Below are 23,794 nucleotides of genomic sequence, written 5' to 3' on the forward strand. Positions count from 1 at the left end.
AAATTGGTTATCAGCTTAAGGAGATTTTGGGCTGAGACCATGGGATTTTCTAGATATACAATCATGTCATCTGCAAAGAGGGACAATTTGACTTCCTCTTTTCCTAATTGAATGCCCTTTATTCCCTTCTCCTGCCTGATTGCCCTGGCCAGAACTTCCAACACTATGTTGAATAGGAGTGATGAGAGAGCGCATCCCTGTCTTGTGCCAGTTTTCAAAGGGTATGCTTCCAGTTTTTGCCCATTCAGTGTGATATTCGCAGTGGGTTTGTCATAAATAGCTCTTATTATTTTGAGATTCATCCCATCAATACCTAATTTATTGAGAGTTTTTAGCATGAAGCATTGTTGAATTTTGTCAAAGGCCTTTTCTGTATCTATTGAGATAATCATGTGGTTTTTGTCTTTGGTTCTGTTTATATGCTGGATTACGTTTATTGATTTTCATATGTTGAACCAGCCTTGCATCCCAGGGATGAAGCCCACTTGATCATGGTGGATAAGCTTTTTGATGTGCTGCTGGATTCAGTTTGCCAGTATTTTATTGAGGATTTTTGCATCAATGTTCATCAAGGATATTGGTCTAAAATTCTCTTTTTTGGTTGTGTCTCTGCCAGGCTTTGGTATCAGGATGATGCTGGCCTCATAAAATGAGTTAGGGAGGATTCCCTCTTTTTCTATTGATTGGAATAGTTTCAGAAGGAATGGTACCAGCTCCTCCTTTTACCTCTGGTAGAATTCGGCTGTGAACCCATCTGGTCCTGGACTTATTTTGGTTGGTAAGCTATTAATTATTGCCTCAATTTCAGAGCCTGTTATTGGTCTATTCAGAGATTCAACTTCTTCCTGGTTTAGTCTTGGGAGAGTGTATGTGTCGAGGAATTTATCCATTTCTTCTACATTTTCTAGTTTATTTGCATAGAGGTGTTTATAGTATTGTCTGATGGTAGTTTGTATTTCTGTGGAATTGGTGGTGATATCCCCTTTGTCATTTTTTATTCCATCTACTTGATTCTTCTCTCTTTTGTTCTTTATCAGTCCTGCTAGCAGTCTATCAATTTTGTTGATCTTTTCAAAAAACCAGCTCCTGGATTCATTGATTTTTTGAAGAGTTTTTTGTGTCTCTATCTCCTTCAGTTCTGCTCTGATCTTAGTTATTTCTTGCCTTCTGCTAGCTTTTGAATGTGTTTGCTCTTGCTTTTCTAGTTCTTTTAATTGTGATGTTAGGGTGTCAATGTTAGATCTTTCCTGCTTTCTCTTGTAGGCATTTAGTGCTATAAATTTCCCTCTACACACTGCTTTGAATGTGTCCCAGAGATTCTGGTATGTTGTGTCTTTGTTCTCATTGGTTTCAAAGAACATCTTTATTTCTGCCTTCATTTCGTAATGTACCCAGTAGTCATTCAGGAGGAGGTTGTTCAGTTTCCATGTAGTTGAGTGGTTTTGAGTGAGTTTCTTAATCCTGAGTTCTAGTTTGATTGCACTGTGGTCTGAGAGACAGTTTGTTATAATTTCTGTTCTTTTACATTTGCTGAGGAGTGCTTTACTTCCAACTATGTGGTCAATTTTGGAATAGGAGTGGTGTGGTGCTGAAAAGAATGTATATTCTGTTGATTTGGGGTGGAGAGTTCTGTAGATGTCTATTAGGTCCGCTTGGTGCAGAGCTGAGTTTAGTTCCTGGATATCCTTGTTAACTTTCTGTCTCATTGATCTGTCTAATGTTGACAGTGGGGTGTTAAAGTCTCCCATTATTATTGTGTGGGAGTCTAAGTCTCTTTCTAGGTCTCTAAGGACTAGCTTTATGAATCTGGGTGCTCCTTTATTGGGCACATATATATTTAGGATAGTTAGCTCTTCTTGTTGAATTGATCCCTTTACCATTATGTAATGGCCTTCTTTGTCCCTTTTGATCTTTGTTGGTTTAAAGTCTGTTGTATCAGAGACTAGAATTGCAACCCCTGCCTTTTTTTGTTTTCCATTTGCTTGGTAGATCTTCCTCCATCCCTTTATTTTGAGCCTATGTGTGTCTCTGCACATGAGATGGGTTTCCTGAATACAGCACACTGATGGGTCTTGACTCTTTATCCAATTTGCCAGTCTGTGCCTTTTAATTGGAGCATTTAGCCCATTTACATTTAAGGTTAGTATTGTTATGTGTGAATTTGATCCTGTCATTATGATGTTAGCTGGTTATTTTGCTTGTTAGTTGATGCTGTTTCTTCCTAGCCTTGATGGTCTTTACAATTTGGCATGTTTTTGCAGTGGCTGGTACTGGTTGTTCCTTTCCATGTTTAGTGCTTCCTTCAGGAGCACTTTTAGGGCATGCCTGGTGGTGACAAAATCTCTCAGCATTTGCTTGTGTGTAAATTATTTCATTTCTCCTTCACTAATGAAGCTTAGTTTGGCTGGATATGAAATTCTGGGTTGAAAATTCTTTTCTTGAAGAATGTCAAATATTGGCCCCCCCTCTCTTCTGGCTTGTAGAGTTTCTGCTGAGAGATCAGCTGTTAGTCTGATGGCCTTCCCTTTGTGGGTAACCTGACCTTTCTCTCTGGCTGCCCTTAACATTTTTTCCTTCATTTCTTCATTTCATCTTTGGTGAATCTGATAATTATGTGTCTTGGAGTTGCTCTTCTCAAGGAGTATCTTTGTGGCATTCTCTGTATTTCCTGAGTTTGGATGTTGGCCTGCCTTGCTAGATTGGGGAAGTTCTCCTGGATAATATCCTGCAGAGTGTTTTCCAACTTGGTTCCATTCTCCCCGTCACTTTCAGGTACACCAGTTAGACGTAGATTTGTTCTTTTCACATAGTCCCATATTTCTTGGAGGCTTTGTTCATTTGTTTTTATTCTTTTTTTCTCTAAACTTCTCTTCACGCTTCATTTCATTCATTTGATCTTCCATCACTGATACCTTTTCTTCCAGTTGATTACATTGTTTACTGAGACTTGTGCATTCATCACGTAGTTCTTGTGCCATTGTTTTCAGCTCCATCGGGTCCTTTAAGGACTTCTCTGTATTTGTTATTCTAGTTATCCATTCATCTAATTTTTTTTCAAAGTTTTCAACTTCTTTGCCATTGGTTTGAACTTCCTCCTTTAGCTTGGAGTAGTTTGATCTTCTGAAGACTTCCTCTCTCAAGTCATCAAAGTCATTCTCCGTCCAGCTTTGTTCTGTTGCTGGTGAGGAGCTGCGTTCCTTTAGAGGAGGAGAGGTGCTCGGATTTTTAGAGTTTCTGGTTTTTCTGCTCTGTTTTTTCCCCATCTTTGTGGTTTTATCTACTTTTGGTCTTTGATGATGGTGACGTACAGATGGGTTTTTGGTGCGGATGTCCTTTCTGTTTGTTAGTTTTCCTTCTAACAGTCAGGACCCTCAGCTGCAGGTCTGTTGGAGTTTACTGGAGGTCTACCCCAGAGCCTGTTTGCCTGGGTATCAGCAGCAGTGGCTGCAGAACAGCGGATATTGGTGAACCGCAAATGCTGCTGCCTGATCGTTCCTCTGGGAGTTTTGTCTCAGAGGAGTACCCAGCTGTGTGAGGTGTCAGTCCACCCCTACTGGGGGGTGCCTCCCAGTTAGGCTACTTGGTGTTCAGGGACCCACTTGAGGAGGCAGTCTGCCTGTTCTCAGATCTCAAGCTGCGTGCTGGGAGAACCACTACTCTCTTCAAAGCTGTCAGACAGGGACATTTAAGTCTGCAGAGGTTATTGCTGTCTTTTGTTTGTCTGTGCCCTGCCCCCAGAGGTGGAGCCTACAGAGGCAGGCAGGCCTCCTTGAGATGTGGTGGGCTCCACCCAGTTCGAGCTTCCCAGCAGCTTTGTTTACCTACTCAAGCCTGAGCAATGGCAGGCACCCCTCCCCCAGCCTTGCTGCCACCTTGCAGTTTGATCTCAGACTGCTGTGCTAGCAATGAGTGAGGCTCCATGGGCATAGGACCCTCCAAGCCATGTGCGGGATATAATCTCCTGGTGTGCCGTTTGTGAAGCCCATTGGAAAAGCGCAGTATTAGGGTGGGAGTGACCCAATTTTCCAGGTGCCATCTGTCACCCCTTTCTTTGACTAGGAAAGGGAATTCCCTGACCCCTTGCACTTCCTGGGTGAGGTGATGCCTCGCCCTGCTTTGGCTCACACATGGTGTGCTGCACCCACTGTCCTGCACCCACTGTCCGGCACTCCCCAGTGAGATGAGCCCAGTACCTCAGTTGGAAATGCAAAAATCACCCATCTTCTGTGTCGCTCACCCTGGGAGCTGTAGACTGGAGCTTTTTCTATTTGGCCATCTTGGCTCCACCCCTTTCTTCTTTTTATTAACTATATGCATCTCTATTTCTTCACACTTAGCTTACCTAATGCTTTCATCTTCTAACTATCTACTGGTTCCCCTGTCTGGGCTGTGGCTCCCTTGTATCCAGCATAGAAGACTGTTCTCCATATCTTCATCTTCAAACAGGCTGAATTCCATGTCATGAAATATCTCTCTTTCAGTTCTCATAGGTAACTGCTATGGTTTCAATGTCTGCTCCAAAACTCATGTGGAAATTTAATTGCTATTGTGATTCTATTAAAAGGTGGTGCAGGAACAGAAAACCAAATACTGCATGTTCTTACTTTTAAGTCAGAGCTAAACATTGAGCACACATGGACATAAACATGGGATCAATAGACACTGTGGACTACTAGAGGGAGGAAGGAGGGAGGAAAGGTATAGGTTGAAAAACCCCACTGTTGGGTACTGTGCTCACTGCCTGGGTACAATATACCCATAACAAACCTGCACATGTACCCTCTGTATATAAAATATAAGTTGAAATAAAAAAAGAGACGAGACCTTTAAGAGGTGAATAGGTTCATGTGGATATCGCGGAGGTGGGTTATTGCAGGAGGGGATCCTGATGATAGGATGAAATCCAGCCCCCATTCTCTGTCTTGTGACCTTGCTTGCCCTTCCACCTTCTGCTGTGAGATGATACAGCACAAAGTTACTCATCAGATGCTGATGCCAAACTCTTGGACCTCCCAGCCTCCATAACCATGAACCAAATAAACTTCTATTGTGAATAAATTACCTATTCTGTGACCTTCTGTTATAGCAGCAGAACATGGACTAAGACAGTAACTGTTCTCATATTTCTAAATCACATGTTGTGGCACCAGATTTCCAAACCCTGACCTGTCAGGCTTAATGGAGATGTCATTTCTGTGTCTTGTACACAAAACTCAGTGCTGACAGGATAGCCCTCACCACACAGATTGTAGTTCTCCATTTGTGTTTCTAGATCCCTGAAGACCAAGGTAGCCCCAGGACAGTGTGATTTGCAATAAATATTTCTCAATGAATAAATATTTAATCAGTGGATGGAAATACTCACTAGTATAGTGATCTTTGAAACAGAGATGCTCATCTGTCTGATAAATGGCCATATTGGATGCCTTTCACCACCACTCCATGAATAAGAATGTAGCCACTAAATTCAGTGACTGAGATCCACATACCAGGTCCCACTAGAAGAAATAAAAACCAGCATAGTAGAGTTTTACAGCAACTTAAAACCCCTCAGAGGAACCTGATCAAAACTCCTGAACATGACCTGAATGTTTCATTACAGCAGGCCTCTATCTTCCTCTGTAGCCTCCCTTTTCTTTACTATTTGACCTTTATCATTCAGGTCTCAGCTTAAACATAAGTTTCTCTAGGAAGCTGCCTCTAAAACTGTAGGTTATATTAACAACCACTTTTGCTCCATACTAAGTGTGGTTCTCAAATTTTGCCATAGAGTGAAATCATTTGTGAACCTTAAAAAATTTAATGATTCGTGATTATCACTGCAGACCTTCTCCTATGATCACTCTGGGTGTACAGTCTGGGCATGGGGGTTTTGATCAACCTCCCAGGTATTTTTAATTGCAACCACAGGCTGAGCCTTACTGATTCAGCATACAATTTATAACAAAATACATGAAATACTTGCCTAAACTTTGGTCTTCCCAAGAATGAAAGCACTATGATAGCAGCGTACATGTCTACTTTTGAAATCACTAGACTTATAAAATGCATAGGGGTCTGGTATTTAACAGAGGAGCAATTAATATTTGCTGAAAGAATGAAGAATAAGCACCTACATGTGACAAAATGCTGGTAGCATGTTAATTACTTGTGTTATTTGTAAACACTGTAGTTGTGTATGTAGGAGGAAATCGGGGCCTCTTACCCAGTCACGATGGTGGAGAGGAAGGAGCTTCTGTTGTACACCCCGCTGTCCACACACCGTTCCATGTCTGGTTCATTCATATTGAGGAATGTCCCATTCAGGTGAAGGAGCTGCCACTGGGGATGGATGAAGTGACAACGTTTCTGTGGCCTCAGGTTTGAGTCCAGTGAGATAGAGATTCTCAGGAGGGCATCTTGGCTGAGGATCACAGTCTCTTCGTCCAAGACGATGACATTGTCTATGATGTGCACCCAGCAGTGGTGACCAGGATGAATGCAGTGAAATTCTCCATACAACACGAGGGCAAACTATAAAGGTGGAGATGATAAGAAAAACCATCTGAAGGATCTGAAATCTCCCCAAGCCACCAACTTGATCCAAGAAGTCCTGAAATACCATTGAGGCTGAAGAGATTATCCCTAAAAGGAGGCAAAATGATTGTATTCAGATAAGTTCAAAGAGAAAAAATGTTTCCTTTCCTGAAGGCCCATTGAGTGTATGTTGATCCACTTTCTTTTAATAGGCCCTGCATCACATTTGCAGCAGGGCCATGGAAGGTTACACATCTTATTATCATTTGGGGATTAGATAGTTAGCAATTTTTATTAAAGCCAAAGAAAAATATTTTGCTTGGATACTCCAACAGTTGTCAATGAAATCTGTTTAAAGTTCTACTTTGTGAAAATTTATGTTATCAGCAGCACCTCACAAAAGCATCAACCTTTGATCTCCACATTTTCTGTAAATAGAGTAAAATAAACATGCTATATTGTTAGCAGTCTTTTCCAGAATGTGTAATTTGTGACAATCAAAAGGGATGCACTTTTAGAAATCTTCCTGTGAAAAGTACTGAAAGTAAGTGCTTTTCTTGTTCAGTATTGAATTTGGGCTTAAAGAGTTAGTGTGAGCTAATTAGAGCAATTTAAACAGGTACAGTCCTTCCCCTTTAACAACTCTCTGCTTCAGGTGAAATCACAGCAGAAACTCATTTCAAACATAAGTTTTTGAGAAAGGGCAGAGTCAGGGTAGTGAAGGAGGGCAGAGTAAGCCATGGCAAGCTCATTTTTCTAGGCTTGTTGATTTATTCACACTGCATTTGTGAGAAACTTTTCTGGGCTCGTTCCAGGGATACAATAAGTGCAAGATAAGGTCTTCAAGGTTCTTATAGTGAGTAAGGGATAGGTACTTAAATAGTCACACTCTGATATAAAATGTTCACAGTCATGCATCTCAAAACAACAGGAATATGCTCTGAGAAATGCATTATTATGTGATTTTGTTGTGTGAACATCATGGAGTGTACTTACACAAACCTACATGGTATAGTCTAATGCACACCTAGGCTATATGGTATAGCCTATTGCTCATATCCTGCAAACCTGTACAGTATGTTACTTCACTGAATACTGTAGGCAATTATAATACATTGGTGCTTGTGTACCTAAACATATCTAAACATAGAAAAGTTACAGTAAAAATAAAGTATAAAAGATAAAAAAATTACACCTTTATAGGGTTTTGCCAAGCATGGATCTTGCAGGACTGGAAGTTGCTCTGGGTGAGTCAGTGTGTGAGTGGTGAGTGAATGTGAAGGCACTTTTGGGGATCTGGAGGTTAGTCATTTTCATTAGAGTCAAAGAAAAATGTTTTTGTTGTGTTAATTCCAACAGATTATAATGAAATCTGTTTCAAGTTTAAATCATAAGATATACCTTATAAACACTGTACACTTGGGCTGCACTAAATATATAAACAAATATTTTCCTTTCTTCAATAATAAATTAACCTAGGCTTACTGTAATTTTGTAACTTTATAAACTTTTTAGTTTTTAAAAACTTTTGACTCTTTTGTAATAACACTTAACTTAAAATATAAACATGTTGCACAGCTGTACAAGAATTTTTTTTATATCCTTGTTCATTCTATAAGCTTTTCTATTAAGTTTATTTTTTGCTTTTTAAACTTTTTTTGTTAAAAATAAAGACCAAACTCTCACATTGGCCTAAGCCTACACAAGGTCATAATCATCAATATCACCATTTTCCATCTTCACATCTTGTCTCACTAGAAGGTCTTCTGGAGCAGTAACATGCATGGGGTTGTCATCTCCTGTGACAGCAAGGTCTGTCTGTGTAAATGGTACTCCCATCCAACCTGTTATGCAACTAATAAATTAGCACTTTATCCTTTGACTATTTACTTTTACTCATTCCAAACAAGCCAGCACAAATCTAGTCAATTCTACTAACTTACACAATGAGACCATAAAAAAAAATTTGTAGCATTGACTGACTTGATATGGCTTTAGCTAAAAATGCAGAAACAACATTCATGCTGTCTTGTCATGTTTAACTGCACGCACATGAAAATATTAGTATTTGTCTTGGTTGGGAAAGAAATTCTGAGGCAGAAATGTGTATGCAGGGGGTTTATTAAGGCATGCTCTTATGTAAGTGCATGATGAAATATGATTGATTGGAGCTAATTGTTGAACCATAATATAGTTGCAAAACAGGCCTGAAGCCATTCCATGGGGAGACGTGAACCTGGAATGGCCCTTTAGAAAAGTCTGGAATTGAGCCACAGAAGGAACCCTGTTTGCTTGCATTGGAGAGGCTAATGACAGAGCCTGGTGGACTTCAACTCTGTCATTATGGATATTTGATTGGTTAGTGCTTCTCTCCTTCTTCCACGGTGTTCCATGTAATACAAAGACCTTCACACCTCATGCCCACTCCACAGGTGCATCCCCATGCCTCTTTCCCAGACCTCTTTCCTTCCTATTATCCAATCTTTCTGTTTATAGGTCCAGTCCATCAAACAAAGTCATCTGGAGCTCCTAGTCTCTGTATTCTTACCTCAGGATTATCTTATTTATACACAAAATAGATAATCAGTTGTATTACTTGAAGCTCAATGCATTGAGAGGGTTAACAGTCATCAGTGACTATCAAGGCCCCCAGAGAGAAGCATTACTTCACTAAGTTTTACTTTTCCCACATACCAAGTCATTCTATATCTGAACCTAGAAAGGCTATTTTCTTCTGTCATCTGATCACAACAGACACCCAAGCAGCTGAGGGTATGCACTGAGGTGAGGCACAACATTGGTGGGCAACAGGGTCTCTGAACCACCAGATTGTGCAGCTTAAATGGCCTTTTGTTAAGTACTGACAATGAACTGAGATTGTAGCCCAGACAAAAAGCTCTCTAAAGATGGTTAAGGATATTACATTCAAACTCTGTCAAACAGAAATGAGGTTTCTAAGAATCTTAATGTCATTACCTCTCAGCAGAATATCATAGTCCATCTATATGAATGGAGATATTTTGGGTGTGGCTTTTGTCTAATGGAGCAGATTCCAGTAAGAGTCACAAGAGACCAAGAAAAAGTTTAATAGAATTACATGGGCAGAAACACTGCTAGTTGGGACAGAAACTAACAGAGAATGTACAAAATGAAATGGTGCTATTTACTTCCCCCTCCACCCCTGGATTCTACTTTCAGAGAGCAGGTGGAAAAAACCACACACCGAAAACCACATACTAACTTTAATATGAAAGGAAGGATGTCTTTTAGGCAGAACCCAGAGACCAGATGTCAGAACCAACAACTGTATAGAATAACTCATTGGCAGGAGTAGGATAGCGTCTTTATCAAGGGGCACTCAATATTTGCCCAGCTGGATTTCGGAACTGCTATACAGCAATAACACTTGCATGACTCCTGTTTTCCCATCTAAGAATAGTGTCATATTTAATAGACTTGTTTAATATCATTGCTTCCTTGGCATGCCTTTTTAGGTCTGACATAAGTTATTTGAAACTCAGCTATACCCCATCACTTCAGCCTAGTTAAAACTTCCTCTTCCTGTGTGATTGTGATATAGACAGCTGGAGGGTGGGTCTGCCTCTCCCAGTCCACTGACTCAAATGTTAATCTCCTTTGGCAACACCCTCACAGACACACCCAGGTACAATACTTTGTGCATCCTTCAATCTGATCAAGTTGACACTCAATATTAACCCTCATAGACTGTGATCCCTATGTTGCTGCCTTCCCTTGTTTCTATTGCTGTTTGGCCCCAACCCAAATAAGGTTCCTTGGGACACACTAAAGAAGGAGGTGGAGTTCGAAGGGGAGGAGAGATGTGAGAGAGGCAGCCAGGGAAGCTCTGCTCACCCACTGCCCAATCCTCACCTCTCTTCTCCTCCACCTTCTGTCTCTGCCCTCACCTCTCCTCTGAAAACCCCGTTTAGCCAAAGGAAGGAGATAAGGGGAACGCTTTTGCCTTCCCCCTCCAAAACAAAAACAAAAACAAAAAACACTTTTCCAGTCCAGAGAAAGCAGGGGAGTGAGGGGTCACAGAGCTGGCCACGGAACGGCTGTGCTGTGAGGTAGACCCGGTCCTCAGAGCCATGAGGGACTGCAACCTACTCCAAGTTGACCGTGTCCTGCAGAACCTGCTCGCTATCGAGAAGCGCTACCTTCAGTAATGCTCCTACTTCAAGTGTGTGCAGAAGGCCATCCAGCCGCACATGCACAGGATGGTGGCCACTTCTGATGGTGGCCAACATGATTGAACCATTTGGGATGGAAAAGCACCTTTACTCTCAGCCACCTGTTACTAATGCTGGAGGTCTGTGAGGAACAGAAGTGTGAAGAAGAGGTTTTCCCTCTGGCCGTGATTTACCTGGACTGTTTCTTCACCAGGATCCCAACTCCAAAGTCCCATCTGCAACTCCTGGGTGCTATCTGCATGTTCCTGGCCTCCAGGCTCAAAGAGTCCAGCCCGCTGACTGCCAAAAAGCTGTGCATTTACACCGACAACTCCATCAAGCCTCAGGAGCTGCTGGAGTGGGAACTGGTGGTTTTGGGAAAGTTGAAGTGGAACCTGGCAGCTGTCACGCCTCATGACTTCATTTAGTACATCTTGCACAAGCTGCCCCAGCAGCGGGAGAAGCTGTCTCCAATCTGCAAGCACGCCCAGACCTTCAATGCTCTGTATGCAATGTACCCGCCATCAATGATTGTAACTGGAAGTGTAGGAGCAGCTATCTGTGGACTTCAGCAACATGAGGAAGTGAGCTCACTCCCTTGCAATGCCCTGACTGAGCTGCTGGTGAAGATCACCAACACAGATGTGGATTGTCTCAAAAGCCAACCAGGAGCATATTGAGGTGGTCTTCCTCAACAGCCTGCAGCAGTGCCATCAGGACCCGCAGGACAGATCCAAGTCAGAGGATGAACTGGGCCAAGCCAGCACCCCTATAGACCTGTGAGATACCGACCTGTGAGGATGGCAGTCCAGCTGAGAGGCACATTCATAATCTGCTGTCTCCTTTCTGGTTATGTTTTGTTCTTTGAATCTTAGGGCGAAACTTAAAAAAAAAACCTCTGCCCCCACATAGTTCATGTTTAAAGATCTTTTAGAAGTGACAGAAAATAGTCCTATAAAAACAGAATAAGAAAAAGCATTTGGTGCTTATTTGAAGTACAGCATAAGGGAATCCCTCGTATATTCGAACAGTTATTGTTTGATTATGTAAAAGTAATGGTAAAATGCTTGCAGGAAAACCTGCAGGGTAGTTAGAGAATATGTATGTCTGCAATATGGAAACAAATTAGAGGAGACTTTTTTTTTTCATGTTGTGAGCTAGCACATACACCCCCTTGTAGTATAATTTCAAGGAACTGTGTATGCCATTTATGGCATGATTAGATTATAAAGCAATGAACTCAAGAGGGAATTGGAAATAAGGAGGGACTTGATGGGGAAGGAGTACAAAACAATCTCTCAACATGATTGAACCATTTGGGGTGGAGAAGCACCTTTACTCTCAGCCACCTGTTACTAAGTCAGGAGTGTGGTTGGATCTCTATGTTAGGTACTCTTGCTGTCTACATTAGCTGCTACCTAAATAAGATGTTTTATTTTGCCAGTTGGACACAGGTGATTGGCTTCTGGATTTCTTGTCCTGTGACATCTTGCTTCTTCCAAATGCAGTTCATTGCGGACACCACAGTATTGCTATCTAATGGGGGAAATGTAGCTATGGGCTGTAACCAAAACTCACATGAAATGGAGGCAGATGGAGACCTGGGGTGGCATCCAGAATGGAATCTTTTCTCTTATTGTATTAAAAAGGGTAACGTGACCTTGGCATTCCTTCTTAGGAAAAACTAATTTTTGGTGCTGATTGGCATGTCTGCTCCACAGGTTAGCATTGTTCTAAACCATTCCATTCGAAAAGCACTTTGAAAAATTTTTCCCTAGCAATAGATGGCATGGTTTATGCAAGTCATGCTGAATACTCCTCCCCTCTTCTCTCTTGCCCCCTCCCTCCCTGCCTCCATCTGGGTTACTCTTCACCTCTGGTATCTGACATTCTTGGGTACACAGTTCTGGTGTTCCTACCAGGACACAAGAGACACCTCTTTCTGCTGACATCCCCATCACAACATTCCTCAGAAAAGCCTAAAAACAAAGATCTGTTACCATTCTGATGACACAGAGGATCTTCATTTTATTTCTTTAAATACCTAATTTTACATCTTTATACTTCTTTGGACAGGGAAAGAAAAGTTATTGCGGGTGCAAAGACAGATGGCTGAACATCAGGGGGTGGCATTTTGTTTCCTTTTCCTTTTTTGTTTTTGGTAATTTTATTGCAAAGTTGTATTCAGTGTACATGAATTTTTTTCCCTCTTCTGTTCTTTTTTTCTTTTTTATTGTTATTTACTTATTTATTTTATTATAATTTAAGTTTTAGGGTACATGTGCACAACATGCAGGTTTGTTACATATGTATACATGTGCCATGGTGGTGTGCTGCACTCATTAACTTGTCATTTAACATTAGTTAGATCTCCTAATGCTATCCCTCCCCCCTCCCCCCACCCCACAACTGGCCCCAGTGTGTGATGTTCCCCTTCCTGTGTCCATGTGTTCTCATTGTTCAGTTCCCACCTATGCGAGGGAGCATGCGGTGTTTGGTTTTTTGTCCTTGCGATAGAGGCATTCAGTTAGTAAAGAGGTTGGAGCAACAACTCTTTTTTTTTTTTTTCACAATTGTAATTGAACAGGTAATGAAGCCATTTGTTAAAATATTTGCCTTTTTAAGTAAAAAAGAAAAATCAGAATGGGGCTACTTTGAAGAATTATTTTATACACAGATTATTTCTTGTTTCAGAGTGCGAAGGTTGAAGATGGAAAAAAATTTAAGAGTCTCTTATTTTTCATTTTGTTTTATTCATGTGTTTCACGGAGTGTACTGCTATTTTGTAAACATTTTTATAGTATATTATTTTATTGCTTAAACTCCAAGTCCTGAAATAGATGGTTGAGATAAGAGTTCTTCATACTGGAAAAACTCTTCTGTAGTTTGTCTTCTTCTGGTTGCATATTCATGGTTGTTGTTGTTTTTTCTTTTTTCTTTTTCCTCTGATCACATTCATCAGAGACAGAGTGTTCTTTACCTCGGGTTTACTGGACAAAATCAATAACTATAAAAGACAATGATTCACACTTTTGTTTTCACAATAACTCACAACCATACAGTTTCTGCTTGGGAGTCTATTAGTGTGAGGAACAGAGAAGCAGGGTGAACAGGGCTAAACTCCTTCTCAGGTGGAAGGCAGGGTGGTCTCAATCCCAGGGACCTTTTTGGTCATGAAGGGCATTGGGCTCCCATTTTGACTCTGGTATGCTCATTATGATGGAAAAAGTACATTGAACCAAGGGATCCCTCCTCCCCTACAAGGAAGATGTTCAGTACAGACATTTATGCAGTGGACTAGGACGTCATAATTTGCACTTGGGTACCAGGTATCAGGAAACAGACTAAAAGGAATTCCAGCAGGCTATATGTGGATCCTCATCTTGTAGCTTTTTCAAAAGCAGGGCATCATCTGCATTGGGCCCTTTCATCTTGAAACATTTTCCTCCATTTTCCCCCTTCTCTGGAATGGACGCTGAGTTGAGGATCATCTCTACAGTTTTCCTAGGTCTGAATCTGTGAGTAGATGAATCTGCAGCATGCAGTATTTGCGGTGCTTCCTTCTCCCTCCTCTGTCTCCAACTGCACAGGCAAGCACTATGTAAGCCCAGATTCTCTGCTAAGTGGTTTTCAGGTTTTCAATCACACTGAATTGGCAGGACAAGAAAAATCGTTCGGAGAAGTATGGGATGATAGTTGAAGGGAGATGAAGAGGCTGCTTCTCTATAGAGATGAGATTCCAGATAAGTCAGTCTCTTGGGAAGTGTGTTTAGAAGCGTTCAAGACTTTGTGAGTAAGCATGACCTTAAAATTCTAGGGGATTTCTGGTAGGACAGCGAGTGGTGAATTCTAAAGTTTTGGAGAGGAAAGTGGAGGAGCCAGCAAGCTAGCTAGCCAGTTTTCTAAAAGCCAACTTTGCACAGCACACTCTTCTGGGCCCTAAGGAGTCCCACAGAATGGGGAAAGTGGGAGCCCTGGAGTTCTTGGGAGTCTTGGAGCCTAAAGAGAAAATGAGGTGCAAATTCATTTCACAGTGACTGACCCTTGAGCTTAAACAGAATCAGCAAATGAAAGAATCTGACAAATAAGGAAAGGCACAAGCCTGCCCGACTACTGGACAATAAACTCATGACCTAAAAAAAAAAAAAAAAGAAAGAGGTGGCTGTCAGTAAATGGGGCTGAAGAGAACCACTAATGAAGGCCAAGGCTCACAAGGGAGGCCACTCACAGCCACCAGAAGCTTGTCACGTAAACATTGAGAGAGCGAGGGAACGCATTCTTTTTAGGCTGGGTGCGGTGGCTCCTGCCTGTAATCCCAAGCACTTTAGGAGGCCGAGGTGGGTGGATCACCTGAGGTCGGGAGTTTGAGACCAGCCTGACCAACATGGTGAAACCCTGTCTCTACTAAAAATACAAAAACTAGCCAGGTGTGGTGGCACATGCCTGTAATCCCAAGTGCTTGTGAGGCTGAGGCATGAGAATTGCTTGAACCTGGGAGGTGGAGTTTGCAGTGAGCCAAGATCATGCCATTGCACTCCAGCCTGGCCAACAGAGTAAAATAAATTCTGTCTCAAAAAAAAAAAACAAACTTTTTAGCGCCTAGTCATTCTAAATATTTACTTAAAAGAAAAAGCAAGGTCTCTATGTGGGAGGGAGGTAATGATTATCTTGCAGTCTGGGGTGATTCAAGAGAGAGACTACTGCTTAGATGGACCAGCACCCTCTCTCTCTCTCTTTTTTTTAATCAGAAATTAAAACTAAGAGCCACGACTTCAGAAGACTAAAAGTCTAAAAACAAAAACAACAAACAAAACTACAGCACAAAAGGGAAAAGCTGTAGGTGGCTACGAATCTGAAAAATAAGTAAAAGAACTTTAAACTTAAGTCCTGAGTAAACACCAGGTCTACCAAACATGATATTAGCCCTATATTACTTACTGATTTAGAAACAAGCCCCTAGATACAGGGGGGAAATAAAAGCTAATTAAATAAATTACATATACATACATAATATAATAAATAGATAAATGAAGTATATGTGTATATTTTATATAATAAGTTAAAACAAACTTCCATAATTTGACTCAATTAGAAATCCAAAATTTATATACTAAATTTCTATACTAAAGGACTTATATAACAAAATGATTTAAAAAAGACACTGATTGGCTTTTGTGCCTCTATAACGTAGACTTTAACTTAACTTTAACATTTGTTAAAATGCATCAATTGGCAGAACTTCACAAGCTTAATCAACTCTGGGACTCAAATTACAATGATACACCAGGATTCCACTAAATTTAAACAGTCTGCTCCTATAATCTTGAGAAGATACTTAAATATATATAAAGAAAAATGAGTTTGCCTCACTTTAGCAGTGGGGAAAGGATTCCATATTCAAAAAATGTTGCTGGCAGAATTGGCTAGCCATATGCAGAAGACTGAAACTGGACCCTTTCCTTACACCATATACAAAAATTAACTCAAGATGGATTAAAGACTTAGGTGTAAAACTCAAAACTGTAAAAACCCTGGAAGAAAACCTAGGAAATACCACTCAAGACGTAGGCATGGGCAAAGATTTCATGATGATGCCAAAAGCAATTTAAACAAGACAAAAATTGACAAATGGAATCAAATTATACTAAAGAGCTGCTGCACAGCAACACAAACTATCAACAGAGTAAACAGGCTGGGAGGAAAATTATGCAAAGTATGCATCTGACAAAGGTCTAATATCCAGCTTATACAAGGAACTTAACAAGTTTACAAGAAACAAATAAATAACCCCATAGAAAAGTGGGCAAAGGACATGAACAGACTCTTTTGAAAAGAAGCCATAGGTGCAGCCAACAATCATATGAAAAAAAGCCCCACATTACTGGTTGTTAGAGAAATGCAAACCAAAACCACAATGAGATACCATCTCATGCCAGTCAGAACAGCTATTATTAAAAAGTAAAAACAAACAAACAGATGCTGGTGAGGTTGTGGAGAAAAACGAATGCTCATACTGTATCGGTGGGAGTGTAAATTAGTTCAGCCAGTGTGAAAGACAGTGTGGCAATTCCTCAAAGATCTAAAGAAAGAAATGCCATTCAACCCAGCAATCCCATTACTGGGTATATACCCAAAGGAATATAAATCATTCAATTAAAAAGACACATGCATGTGTATGTTCATTGCAGCACTATTCACAATAGCAAAGACATGGAATCAACCTAAATGTTCACTAATGGTGGGCTGGATAAAGAAAATGTGGTACATATACACCATGGAATACTAAGCAGCCATAAAAAAGAATGAGATTATGTCCTTTTGAGGGACATGGATGGAGCTGGAGGCCATTATCCTTAGCATACTAACACAGGAAAAGAAAACCAAATGCTGCATGTTCTCACTTATAAATGGGAGCTAAATGATGGAACACATGGATGTGTAGAGGGGAATTACACACACTGGGGCCTTTTGGAGGATGGAGGGCCAAAGGTGGAAGAGAATCAAGAAAAAAAACTAATGAGTACTAGGCTTAATACCTAGGTGATGAAATAATCTGTCCAATATAGTCCCATGATACAAGTTTATCTATGTAATAAACCAGCACTTGTACCCCCGAACTTAAAAGTTAGAAAAAACCTGTATCCTTGTTTAAATTTCTCATAGTCATAGAATCCACTGCCTTAAAATATTCCATATTCAACATAAATACTCTAACATAATAAATAATAAATTAAAGTTAGCCTTTGACATAAATTGGCTTGATAAAAGGGGACCCCTTCAATCCCCAGTTAAAATAGTTAATCTGACCCAATGTAAATTAATACAGGGCCTCAAGGATTCAAATTTATTATATAAAAGCTAATTAATAAAAGACTGATTTTCTCCTCTGCTTCTCCACTTGGCAGCCCAATTTTGCCTGTTCTTAAATCTGAAAACATAAAATAAAAGATCTCTCACTATGGATTAACACAGGCTTAATGTCATGATCCTATCCATCAAGGCTTTCATATTTAATGTCCAATTTCATTAAACTGACTGCTTCTATTTAAGCAATAACCAGTAAATATTTGCTCTTATTGACTGCCTTTCATGTACTGTTCAGTTCCTATTTCAACATCCTCTCAGGTCAAAGTTTGCCTTGACCTCTAAAGGGACACCTTTTCCAGGATACCCATGGGGTATCTCCATAACTTTGTCATTCCAAGAAATCTTTGCAGACAAGATTTTGAGGATATTCACCTTTCTCCAGGAACACAGGTGTGACATTACTTTGAGTACATCCTCCTCCAAGGAGACTCAATGTGACACACTCCTTAAAGACATAGAAGTCTAGTATCTCTTAGCACTTTTTGGGTTCTGATGGTAACACATCCTCATTTACAAAATTTACTTACAAATTGAAATCAGCAGGCACTTCTGTGAGTGAAGTCAGAAACATCTTCACTGTAAAGGCTTTGACAACTTCTTCATACATCTTCTGGAGTTTCTAAACCACTTATGATGGTCATCAATTGCCTCACAGCTTCTGATGAAACAAAAAACAAAATAAAATAAACAAAGAACTGCCCTTCTTGGCCTGTGTCACTCACTATTAAAACAACAAATGATTGACTATCTGCTGGGACCTCCTGGAAGCAGAGGCTCTCACAGATCCTGAACCTGTGCTTCTCCATACCCAGCTCCAATTATGGTTTGGGAAACAGCACCCCACAAACTTGGCAAGGCTACCGAGGGCTCCCTAAGACAGTACAAAGCCAAACCTGGGTCTCTGGTACATTCCACCTGTGGGAGACGGTGGCCTTCTCTGTCCTCAGTGTTTTGCCAGGTGCTAGTGTACTGGAGGAGGTCATCCATTCCACTATATTAGTCTATTTTTCATATGCTATGAAGAAATACCCCAGACTGGTTAATTTATAAAGAAAAAGAGGCTCAATGGACTCACAGTTTCACATGGCTGGGAGGCCTCACAATCACAGCAGAAGGTGAAGGAGGAGCAAAGGCATGTCTTACATCATGGCAGGCAAGAGAGCGTGTGCAGGGGAACTGCCCTTTATAAAACCATCAGATATCATGGGACTTATTCACTATCATGAAAACAGCATGAAAAAACATGACCCCATGATTCAATTACACCTTGCTGGGTCCCTGCTGTGACACATGGGATTATGGGAGCTATAATTCGAGATGAGATTCGGGTGACACAGCTAAACCATATCACCCCTAGACCCTTTGACTGCCTGGAAATGTTCATGGGATTAACTGAGTAAATAGTAATGGGAGTTTGTAGACTGCGTAAATGGCACTGTAAGCATCTTGCATCATGGAACTTTGTGCAATGTGACTGTTTTCCACTTCTCAGCCAGGATGTCCTTAATAAAGAATGACACCCCAAAACAACAAATTTGGCCAAATTTTAGGCAGTTGTTTCAGCACCAGATGCCCTGGTGAACAAATGATCCTATTTTCACATTAATTATCAACTAATGAGCCATTACCTAAAAATTATATTCTTCAGAATTAAAAAACCCTCTAGGAATGTCTTGCCTCATAGATACTCAAACAGCGATCAAGTTGATAATCAAATCAAGAACTCAACCCTTTTTACAATATCTGCAAAACTAGAAGCAAAACTTAGGTATATACCTAACCAAGGAGGTAAAAGACCTGTACAAGGAAAATTACAAAACACTGATGAAAGAAGTCATAGATGACACAAACAAATGGAAACACATCCCATGCTCATGGGTGGGTAGAATCATATTGTGAAAATGACCGTACTGCCAAAAGCAATCTACAAATTCAATATGGTTCCCATCAAAATGCCACCAACATTCTTCACAGAACTAGAAAAAATATCCTAAAATTAACATGGAACCAAAAAGGAGCCCACATAGCCAAAGGCAGACTAAGGAAAAAGAACTAATCTGGAGGCATCCCATTATCTGACTTCAAACTATACTATGAGGCCATAGTCACCAAAACAGCATGGTACTGGCACATAGACAAATGGAACAGAATACAGAACCCAGAAATAGGCTGGGTGCAGTGGCTTATGTCTGTAATCCCAGCACTTTGGGAGGCTGAGGTGGATGGATTACTTGTGGTCAGGAGTTTGAGACCAGCCTGGCCAACATGGTGAAACCCTGTCTCTATTAAAAATACAAAAGGGCATGGTGGCACAAACCTGTAGTTCCAGATACTTGGGAGGCTGAGGCAGGAGAATTGCTTGATCCTGGGAGGTGTAGGTTGCAGTGAGCTGAGATCATGCCACGGCACTACAGCCTGGGCAACAGAGCAAGACTCTGTCTCAAAAAATAAACTAAAAAAGGAGAACCTAGAAATAAAGCCAAATACTTACAGTCAACTGATTTTTGACAAAGCAAATAAAAACATAAAGTTGGGAAAGGACACCCTGTTCAACAAAGGGTGCTGGAATAATTGGCAAGCCCATCAGGCTAACAGTGGATCTGTCTGCAGAAACCCTATAAGCCAGAAGAGAGTGAATGCCAATATGCAACATTCTTTTTTAAAAAAGAATTTTCAACCCAGAATTACATATACAGCCAAACTAAGCTTCATAAGTAAAGGAGAAATAAAATCCTTTACAGACAAGCAAATGCTGAGGAATTTTGTCACCACTAGGCCTGCCTTACAAGAGCTCCTGAAGGAAGCACTAAATATGGAAAAGAAAAACTGGTACCAGCACTGCAAAAACACAGCAAAATATAAAGACCAATGACACTATTAAGAAACTGCATCAACTAATGTGCAAACTAAACAGCTAGCATCATAATGACAGGATCAAATTCACACATAACAATATTAACCTTAAATGTAAAAAGGCTAAATGTTCCAATTAAAAGACACAGACTGGCAAATTGGATAAAGAGTCAAGACCCATCAGTGTTCTGTATTCAGGAGACCCATCTCACATGCAAAGACACACATAGGCTCAAAATAAAGGGATGGAGGAATATTTACCAAGCAAATGGAAAGCCAAACAAACAAACAAACAAAAAAACCCAAACAAAATGGGGTTGCAATCCCAGGCTCTGATAAAACAGACTTTAAACCAGCAAAGATCAAAAAAGACAAAGAAGGGCATTACATAATGGTAAAGGGATCAATGCAGCAAGAAGAGCTAACTATCCTAAATATATGTTCACTCAATACAGGAGCACCCAGACTCATAAAGCAAGTTCTTAGAGACCTACAAAGAGATTTAGACTCCCAAACAACATTAATAGAAGAATTTAACACCCTGCTGTCAGTATTAGATCAACTAGACAGAAAATTAACAAGGATATTCATGACTTGAACTCAGCTCTAGACCAAGCAGACCTAATAGACATCTACAGAACTGTCCACCCCAAATCAACAGAATATACATTCTTCTCAGCACCACATCACACTTATTCTAAAATTGACCACATAATTGGAAGTAAAACACTCCTCAGCAAATGCAAAAGAACAGAAATCATAACAAACAGTCTCTCAGACCACAATGCAATCAAATTAGAACTCAGGATTAAGAAACTCACTCAGAACCTCACAACTACAAGGAAACTGAACAACCTGCTCCTGAATGACTACTGGGTAAATAACAAAATTAAGGCAGAAACAAATAAGTTCTCTGAAACCAATGAGAACAAAGGCACAATGTACCAGAATCTCTGGGACACAACTAAAGCACTCTTTAGAGGGAAATTTATAGCACTAAATGCATACAAGAGAAAACAGGAAAGATCTAAAATTGACACCCTAAAATCACAATGAAAAGAACTAGAGAAGAGGAAACAAATTCAAAAGCTAACAGAAGACAAAAAACAAACAAACAAAAAACCCACTAATATCACAGCAGAAATGAAGGAGAGAGAGACATGAAAAACCCTTTAAAAAAATCAGTGAATCCAGGAGTTGGTTTTCTGAAAAGATCAACAAAATAGATAGACCATTAGCCAGACTAATACAGAAGAAAAAAGAGAAAAATCAAATAGACACAATAAAAAATGCTAAAGGGAATATCACCGGTGATCTCACAGAAAGACAACCACCATCAGAGAATACTATAAACACCTCTACACAAATAAACTAGAAAATCTAGAAGAAATGGATAAATTCCTGGACACATACACTCTCCCAAGACTAAACTAGGAAGAAGTTGAATCCCTGAATAGACCAATAACAAGTTCTGAAATTGAGGCAGTAATTACTAGCCTACCAACCAAAAAAAGTCCAGGACCAGATGGATTCACAGCCAAATTCTACCAGAGGTACAAGGAAGTGCTGGTACAATTCCTTCTGAAACTATTCCAAATGATAGAAAAAGTGGGACTCTTCCCTAACTAATTTTGTGAGGCCAGCATCATCCCGATATGAAAACCTGGCAGGGACACAACAAAAAAAGAAGACTTCAGGCCAATAACCCTGATGAACATCGATGCTAAAATCCTCAATACAATACTGGAAAACTGAATTCAGCAGCACATCAAAAAGTTTATTCACCATGATCAAGTCAGCTTCATCCCTGGGATGCAAGGCTAGTTCAACATAAGCAAATCAGAACGTAATCCATTGCATAAACAAAAACAATGACAAAAACCACATGATTATCTCAATAGATGCAGAAAAGGCCTTTGATAAAATTCAACACTGCTTCATGCTAAAAACTTTCCATAAACTAGATATTGATGGAACATATCTCAAAATACTAAGAGCTATTTTTGACAAACCCCTCACCAATATCATATTGAATGGGCAAAAACTGGAAGCATTCCTCTGAAAACTGGCACAAAACAAGGATGCCCTCTCTCACCACTCCTATTCAACATAGTGTTGGAAGTTCTGGTCAGGTCAATATGACAAGAAAAGAAATAAAGGATATTTAAATAGGAAGAGAGGAAGTCAAATTGTCTCTGCTTGCAGATGACATAATTGTATATTTAGAAAACCCCATCATCTCAGCCCAAAATCTCCTTAAGCTGATAAGCAACTTCAGCAAAGTCTCAGGATACAAAATCAATGTGCAAAAATCACAAGGATTCTTTTTATTATTATACTTTCAGTTTTAGGGTACATGTGCACAACGTGCAGGTTAGTTACATATGTATACATGTGCCATGTTGGTGTGCTGCACCCATTAACTCATCATTTAACATTAGGTATTTCTCCTAATGCTATCCCTCCCCCATCCCCCCACCCCACAACAGACCCCAGTGTGATGTTCCCCTTCCTGTGTCCATGTGTTCTCATTGTTCAATTCCCACCTATGAGTGAGAACATGCGGTGTTTGGTTTTTTGTCCTTGTGATAGTTTGCTGAGAATGATGGTTTCCAGCTTCATCTATGTCCCTGCAAAGGACATGAGCCCATCATTTTTTATGGCTGCATAGTATTCCATGGTGTATATGTGCCACATTTTCTTAATCTGGTCTATGATTCATGGACATTTGGGTTGGTTCCAAGTCTTTGCTATTGTGAATAGTGCCACAATAAACATACGTGTGCATGTGTCTTTATGGCAGCATGATTTATAATCCTTTGGGTACATACCCAGTAATAGGATGGCTGGGTCAAATGGTATTTCTAGTTCTAGAACCTTGAGGAATTGCCACACTGACTTCCACAATGGTTGAACTAGTTTACCATCCCACCAACAGTGTAAAAGTGTTCCTATTTCTCCACATCCTCTCCAGCACCTGTTGTTTCCTGACTTTTTAATGATCATCTTTCTAACAAGCACAAGATGGTATCTCATTGTGGTTTTGATTTGCATTTCTCTAATGACCAGTGATGATGAGCTTTTTTCATGTTTATTGGCCGCATAATGTCTTCTTTTGAGAAGTGTCTGTTCATATTCTTTGCCCACTTTCTGATTTTTTTTTTTTTGAGATGAAGTTTCACTCTAGTTGCCCAGGCTGGAGTGCAATGGTGTGATCTTGGCTCACTGTAACCTCTGCCTCCTGGGTTCAAGTGATTCTCCTGCCTCACCCTCCTGAGTAGCTGGGATTACAGGCATGTGCCACCATGCCTGGCTAATTTTGTATTTTTAGTAGAGATGGGGTTTCTTCATATTGATCAGGCTGGTCT

The 23,794-nt window shown here is 40.3% G+C and overlaps 1 protein-coding gene and 1 pseudogene across 2 annotated transcripts in view; one reads left to right on the plus strand and one right to left on the minus strand.

Moving 5' to 3' along the window:
- The window catches only part of SLC22A25 (solute carrier family 22 member 25), a 70,677-nt gene extending 59,611 nt beyond the window's left edge, over window positions 1–11,066 (minus strand). Inside the window, exons 1-3 of one of the 2 annotated variants that reach the window (XM_063710669.1) lie at window positions 10,901–11,066; window positions 6,206–6,513; window positions 5,366–5,498 (exon numbers count right to left, since the gene is read on the minus strand). The gene's annotated coding sequence lies outside the window, so the exon portion shown is untranslated. Of the gene's footprint in view, window positions 1–5,365; window positions 5,499–6,205; window positions 6,625–10,900 lie in introns of both variants that reach the window. The other variant, XM_063710668.1, reaches the window with a different exon arrangement.
- Window positions 10,566–11,504, plus strand: LOC109028718 (G1/S-specific cyclin-D2-like; annotated as a pseudogene).
- The last annotated feature ends 12,290 nt before the right edge of the window (window positions 11,505–23,794 follow it).

Source organism: Gorilla gorilla, chromosome 9 (genome assembly GCF_029281585.2).
Source record: "Gorilla gorilla gorilla isolate KB3781 chromosome 9, NHGRI_mGorGor1-v2.1_pri, whole genome shotgun sequence".
NCBI lineage: Eukaryota > Metazoa > Chordata > Mammalia > Primates > Hominidae > Gorilla > Gorilla gorilla.